The sequence below is a fragment of the Carlito syrichta genome, unplaced genomic scaffold, assembly GCF_000164805.1.
Source record: "Carlito syrichta isolate Samal-C Ts95f unplaced genomic scaffold, Tarsius_syrichta-2.0.1 Scaffold302566, whole genome shotgun sequence".
In the NCBI taxonomy this organism is placed as follows: domain Eukaryota; kingdom Metazoa; phylum Chordata; class Mammalia; order Primates; family Tarsiidae; genus Carlito; species Carlito syrichta.
The window spans coordinates 512,198-520,037 of record NW_007246662.1 but is presented as its reverse complement, the minus strand read 5'-3'; the positions used below and the strand labels follow the sequence as shown (position 1 = coordinate 520,037).

Here is a 7,840-nt window from a genome sequence, read left to right as displayed (position 1 = left end):
CCAGCCTGGTGGTCTCAGGGTCCGCAGCCTGCCTGGATCCCTAACACTCAGGCAGGCCTCCACGGCTGGCTCCCAACAGTGTTGCAGCTAAAAAATACTTAGAATAAGGTGTTTGTGAAACTTTCCACTGGTCATGATTGAGTGATAGTGGAGCAATGGTTGAAACTTAGGTCTATCTGGTTCAAAATTTTATTTTCCCATTTATTATACAATCTCTCCACAGCTCCTTCTAGTGTCTCAAAAACTCTACATCTTAATGTTATTAAAGATTTCTTTCCAGAAAGAGAGAAACTCTACAGACAAGGAAAGAGGAAAGGCATAAAAATGATCATGTTGCAAAAACAACCATATGAATTAAAGATTCTCTATTGAAAGGACATAACAGAAGACACACATCACCCTGATCTTACCCCTCTGCTCCTCTCAACACTACATCCCAAATAATACCCTCTCTCTCTTCTCTGCTAAGCTTTAAAAATAATCATCTACTTTTTTCCATATTCTTGCTTCCTTTTCAAACTCTAGCCTCTAAATTTTAAGGAAAATTATTTTACAAATTCTAACATCAGACTTTTATGCAAACTAATATAATCCCAAAATTTCTGAATTCATCCTAGCATGAGAGCAAACTAAGACAACTGTTCAAACTTACAATAGGACTTCTTGAGACCAGTGCAAATATCATTTTCATTTTCACATTTATGAGTTGAATGCCATGTGACTGTCACACAGATTCAATAAATATCTCTTCAGTGACTAAAAAAGAAAAACAGATAAAGTAGAAGGCATGGTTAGTGATTGTCTTTAGAAAAGTTCAGTATATTCTGCTTCTCTTAGCTTTTCTTATTTAATAGCTATTCTGAAATAGTATAATAATTTTTCCTTGAATAGACTGATTGTGAACTACTTAAAGGCAATAAAGTTTAATTTCTCTTTGACTCATCTCCAGCGTCTAACACAGAGGAAGGCTGTGGGCATTGAGATAGAGGAGGAAACTGAATCGGAGTCAGAGAAATCTCAGAGTTGTTTCATTACTACTCTGCTTTTTAGTTTCCATGAAAAACTGATTGTGGCAGGCAATAAAGCAGGTGAAATTTGCAAAAACAGTAAAGCCTTTTCTGATAAACAGAACAGTAGTGACCTGTAAATCCTAGTTCTTCCTCCCTGAGACATAGGGCAAGTGGGAGGAGGTTTCAGAAGATGAGTTTGAAGGACCAATACTCAGTAGGAAGGAGAGAGACACCCCATAGAACTCTGTTTAGCCAGGGTTAAAATAAGAAATACATATCATATATTTTTTCATATTTATGAATATGCATATACACATATAAATCCATATTCATGTAAAGTTTATAGAGATTATATGCAATAATTGTAAACTGTATACATACAAATTGGGACTATGAAAAATAGCAAATACAAAGTTTTAAGTGTATAAATAGATACTAAAATGGGCAAATTAAAGTAATTATCTCATATTCTAAGACAATAACAGTAATAGATTCTGCAGAATAATAAGTTCAGATATTAACTCTTTGACAGCATTTGTGTTTATTCAGTGTAACCGGTAATATTCTAAGCACTTTCATTATTTTCCTCATTTAACCTTCATCAAACCTGAGGTCAAACGTTATTCTCACCCTCTTTTTAATGTGGAGTGGACAGAGAAATGGCAGATGAAGGGGAAACTGGGTCCACAGTGAGAGTTAGAACCCAGACTCTGGGCTCCCCACTCTACCTCACTTGGTCTCATGCCTGCTGGGCATGAGGACCCAATTTTGCTCATGGGGATGTGTGGGTTTCACTTTGTAAACCACAGGTCCTCACAATGTTGTCCAAAACTATGAGCAGGGGGTTTCAAACGTTTGGTATTTTCCAAAAATGATTATTTAGTTTTTAAATCTTTCTTACATAGAATACACCTCAGAGAGTTTGAAGATCCTAGTTGGATCTTTAAACCAGAGAATTTGATTCAATTTGGACTTCTATTTAAAAACTCTAGAAGTAAGGAGATCAATTTCTCCTTTTTTTCAATAATTCACTATTTGTGTTTGCATAGGGCAGTGGCCCTACACATTTCTAGCAACACACAGTGATCTTTAATCAGGAAATCTCATTACTCTGAACTCTGGCAACTGCAATACAAGTTTCCAATTCTTTTGACCCACAGTTGTAAATTATTAGTTTCATTGTAAATCACTTGAATTACAGGTAATTTATAATCCCCAAACCAACAGGACCATGAGATTTTCTTAGGTACACACACATACACACACACACACACACACACACACACACATACATACACACACAAACATACACACACACACACACACAATATTCATTTCAGAGGCTGGGTTACATTAATCCCAAGCTATCTTTAGTGGCCTAGATAAAAACTTCACGGACAACACTACCTGGATTGTCAACAACACTGGATAATCAGATTTTATCCTGATGGGACTCTTCAGTCAATTCAAACATCCCATTCTTCTTTGTGTGGTCATTTTTGTGGTTTTCCTGATGGCCTTGTTTGTAAATGTTGTCCTGATCCTTCTGGTACACTCTGACACCCACCTCCACAACCCCATATACTTTTTAATCAATCAGTTGTCTCTCATGGACATGGTGTACATTTCCATCCCTGTGCCCAACATAAAGGTCATGGGTGCAAGTAAGATCTCAGTCCCTGATTATGGGATGCAGATGTTCCTCTATGTAACACTTGAAGGTTCAGAATTTTTCATTCTAGCCACCACGCCTATGACTGCTACATGCCCATCTGCCATCCTCTCCATTATGCTGTCCTCATGAACCATAAGATGTGTCTTTTCCTGGCATCTAACTGCTGGTTCCTGGGATCAGTAGATCCCATCACCATGACCTTCCCCTTCTGCTGATCCTGGGAGATTTGTCACTTCTTCTGTAAAGTACCTGCTGTATTGAAGCTCTTCTGCTCAGACACTTCTCTCCATGAGATTTTCATGTACCTTTGCTGTGTCCTCCATGCTTCTGATCCCTGTGACAGTCATTCTAGGCTCTTACTACTTTACCCTCCTCACCATCCGCAGGATGCACTCAGCAGTAGGCCAGAAGACCTTCTCACCTGCTCCTCCCACATGACTGTGACACCCTCTTTGATAGGGCTGCTGTCTACAGGCTACATGCTCCCCAGCTCCTACCACACCCCTGAGAAGGAAATGATGGTGTCTGTCTTTTATACTATCCTCACTCTTGTGCCACAGTCTTAGGAATAAGGATGTCATGGGGCTCTGAAGAAATTATTGAGTGTGAGGCCTGCCTTTCAAGAAACTGTAAGGTAGATAATTTCAATAATATTTTTTCCTTCTCCCTGTACATCAGATATGTAGAAAGTTTTGCCATCATTATTCCCAAGACTCTAATACTGCCACTGTGTTTCATATCATTTTCATGCCTCTTAGAAATTGCTTCCATGTACTGGAAAGCTTTGCAACTGTACATTTCTTTTCCCTACAAAATATATTATGCAATCATACTGTAATGATGTTACATTTACTGAAGTCCATAACTGAACTCTGATTCTATAGAATATCCGTGTTCTTAGTAAATGAATAATGACACAATTTAGAGAATAAAGGTCATCAGGCATAAAACTGATAAGAGAGTAGACAGAGTAATGATTAAGACAAAGGGTACAAAGTTAACAATAGTTGAGTCTAGGTAAAGGTTATATAGATGTCCTTTGTACTACTTTTATTTATGCTAATTTTTTATAAATTTCGAATTAATTTTAAATAAATCATTACAGCATTAGCTCCCCACTCTTTTTTGCAGTTGTAAAAACCTTTGTTTGGTGGCAGTGTAAGTGACATATCTTGAAAAACTCCCCTATTTCAATGCAGCTATTCACTGCTGAGACAACCAAGTCATTTGTCCACCCTTATCAGAGGCTATTTTGGTCTACATAGTCCATTCCTGAAGGAATCTACTGAGGATTAACAGTCCTCACTATTTGGGAGGTTTTGGATGTAGAATTGCATAAGGGTCTGTGGGAAACATATTAAACTGGGGTAAATGGAAATTTCAATGAAAATTCCCAGCAACGTGACATTGAAGCTCAGTTTTGAAGTATGTAATTTATTAGACAAATAAGGAGAAGTAGAGTATCGAACATTCCAACTTTCATTTATTCAGTAAATATTCTTGGGCTATCCTAAATCTAAACTACTAACCCAATAAGATTGAAATATATGGCTGGGCTTGGTGGCTCAGCCTGTAATCCCAGCATTTTGGGAGGCCGAGGCAAGTGAATTGCCTGAGCCCATAGGTTCAAGACGAGCCCAGACAGTTTGGCAAGATCTCATCTCCACAATAAATAAAAAAATTAGCTAGGCATGGTAACACGTGCCTGTAGTTTCAGCTACTTGGAAGGCTGAGGTGGAAGGATCACTGGAGCCCTGCAGGTCGATGCTGGGGTGGCCATGAGCATGCCAAAAACCCAGCCTGGGTGACAGAGTGAGACTCCAACTCAAAAAAAAAAGGTTGAATATGAATGCTACATGACTGCTACCTCCCAAAATTTGAACTTATTGAAGGTGCATATGCAAATAAGTGTTATAAAGTATCCGATATGCTTTGATGCATTTGTGGAGAAGACACAGCTCCTGTTGACAATTCAGGTCTACCTCTTCTACACACACTTAGTCAAGCAGAAGGTGATGAGAGCTCAGTGTTGAATGGTGACTAGACATCACCCTCAGATAACTACAAGAGGCCAGGGAAGCCAGAGGGACTTGGTCAGTGACATTATATCAGGGAAAAGACACAGCATGTGCAAAGATCAGCAGGAGTGGCAGATGTTCTCATAGTGCCTTCTTTCCTGCTTTTCTTTACAGACTCATTTTCTGTGACCCAGATTTGTACAAACAATAGGAAATGATTAGACTTGCATTTTAGAAGTGTTACTTGGGACTGGGCATGGTGGCTTACGCCTATAATCCCAGCACTTTGAGAGGTCGAGGGGAGAGGATCGCCTGAGCTCATGGGTTCTAGACCTGCTGGGAAACTTGGTGAGACCTCATCTCTACAATAAATCAAAAAATTAGATGGGCATGGTGGCACGCACCTGTAGTTCCAGCTACTTGGAGGGTCGAGGCGGAAGGGTCATCTAAGCCCAGCGGGTCGAGGCTGTGGTAGCCACGAGTGTGCCATTACACTCCAACCTGGGCAAAAGAGTGAGATTCCAACTCAAAAAAAAGTGTTACTTTGGTGGCAATCAATTGGAAAAATGCAGACCTGGTGGCAGGTTGACCAGGTAATTGAGGATGGTGAACTGAATGGCATTGATCTAAGTGGAATGATGAACACCCTCACACCAGGAGAGAGTTGGAGTATGGGGCTATTTGAGGTCTGCAGGTATATGAGGCTTTGTTGAGCCTGTTAAATATAATCTCAGACCAGGCTACATTATTTTCCAACTGGTTGTGTCCAACATGGGAAGAATCAGGTGGTCTCAAAAGTGTAGATTCTGTTTTTCTCTTGACAACATGATTTTAAACTTCTGAAACCTAAAAATGCCATCAAAATTCCATTGGAACAAATGAAAGACATCAATAAAGTTGTAGAACTCAAAATCAACACACAGACATCAGTAACTTTTATGTACACTAACAACAAACAATCTGAAAAGAAATTTTTAAAAAATTTAACCAAGGTGGTGATATAACTGCATGGAAAACCATTAAACATTGATGTAGGAAATTGAAGAAGACACACATTATTAAAAGTTATCCTGTGTTCATATATTAGAAGAGTTAATATTGTTAAAACATCCATACTACCTAAAGTGGTCTACACATTCAATGCCATTTCTATCAAAAATTCAATGCCATTTTTCACAGAGCTAGAAAAAAAATGCTGAAATTTATATGGAACTATAAAAAGCTTAAATAGCTAAAGTAATCTTGAACAATAGAAACAGAAGGGAAACATCACATTGCTTCAATTCAAAGATATATTCCAAAGCTATAGCGATCAAAACAGCATGGTGCAAGTGTTTAATGGAGCAGGGTTTAGAACCCAAAACTAAATCCACACATTTATAGTCAATTGATTTCTGACAAATGTGTTAAAAACATACATTTGAAAAGGACTGTCCCTTCAATAAGTGATGTTGGGAAAACTGAATATCCACATGCAAAAGAATAAAATGGAACCCTTTTCTTACATCATATACAAAAAATCAATTCAAATGAATTAATTTTAGATGTAAGACTTGAAACTGTAAAATCACTAGAAGAAAACAGAAAAATTCATGACATTGGTCTGCACAATGATTTTCTGGATATGACCACAGATGCACAGGGAACAAAAGCAAAACAAACAAATAGAACTACATCAAACTAAAAAGCAAAAGAAACAATCAACAGAATGAAGAGATGACCCACAGAATTGAAGACAATATTTGCAAACTACACTCCTGATAAGGGGTGAATATTTGAAACATATAAAGACCTTGAAAAAACTCAATAGTAAGAAAATAAATAACCCAGTTAAAAACTGGGCATAAGACCTGAATAGACATTTCTCAAAAGCAGACATACAAATGACCAACAAGTATATGAAAATGTGCTCAGCACCACTAATTATCAAGAAAATACAAACCAAAATGACAAGATACCACTTCACTCTTGTTGAAATGGCCTTATCCAAAAGACAAAAGATAACCTGTGTTGGCTAGTATGCGGAGACAACTTCCTTCCTTCCCATCTTGAACTTCATGTGTTCAGAAAATGAAGAATGCCTGGAACTGGGGGAGGCGGCGCACTGAATCCTGTCTCCCCACTCTCCAGGCAGGCTCCCTCCTCTGACTCAGGCAGAATAGGTGAGGTCAGGAAGCTTTACCTTGACACAAAGTTGTAGCTGTGAACAGGATTTGTGCATATTAGCAATTAACAGACTGCTTCTGAACTGAATGTGCCCTGAGGACACTGAAAGGTCTGTGAGGATTGAAAAAAAAATACAACCTCTAGGCTAGAAAATACATTTGAATGAAACAGCAAAGTTGTTTTCTGCTTGCAACTTGGGGGCATCTGCTCTTTGGAAACAGCATACACATGTACAAACCGTCTATGTGGTATAATCTGAGCTTCCAGAGTTTCTTTTCTTTACTTAATGTGCTTATTCCTTTTTTTTTTTTTTTGAGTCAGAGTCTCACTCTGTCACCCAGGCTGGAGTGCAGTGGCATGCTGCTTATGGCCACCACACCCTCCACCTGCTGGGCTAAGACAATTCCTCCGCCTCAGCCTTCCAGGTAGCTAGAACTATAGGCGCATGCCACCACATCCAGCTAATTTTTTGATTTGCTGTAGAGATGAGGTCTCACCCAGATTCTCAGGCTGGTTTCAAACTCATGGACTTGGGCAATCCTTTCACCTCAGCCTCGCAAAGTACTGAGATTAAAGGCATGAGCCACTGTGACCGGCCTGATATACTTATTCTTTCTAGCATACCTGTAATTATATTTCTCTTGAAATCTTGCTGCATGGCCATCCTCAAACTCTGTGCTTATATGAACTCAATACTTAATCATATTGTTTGAATATTATTATTAAGGTTGAGAAATGAACAGTGTTTTTTTTTTTTTTTCTATTCAGACTAGGAATCTCAATTTCTTCATATAAAATGCTGGTCCTTTAGCGTATCTGATATCCAAAAGACATTCACTTACTTCTTATCCATAGTTGTATGAAGAGTTCGTTCCAGAACTCAGCATATGATGCTCCTACAGATAAACTAAGCAGAACAGCAAAATGCTAATTGATTGACAGCATAATGGGAGTTTGGCATAATCAAAGAA

The 7,840-nt window shown here is 38.5% G+C and overlaps 1 pseudogene; it reads left to right on the top strand.

Moving 5' to 3' along the window:
* LOC110595529 overlaps positions 1–3,276 on the top strand; it is a 12,401-nt pseudogene extending 9,125 nt beyond the window's left edge.
* The last annotated feature ends 4,564 nt before the right edge of the window (positions 3,277–7,840 follow it).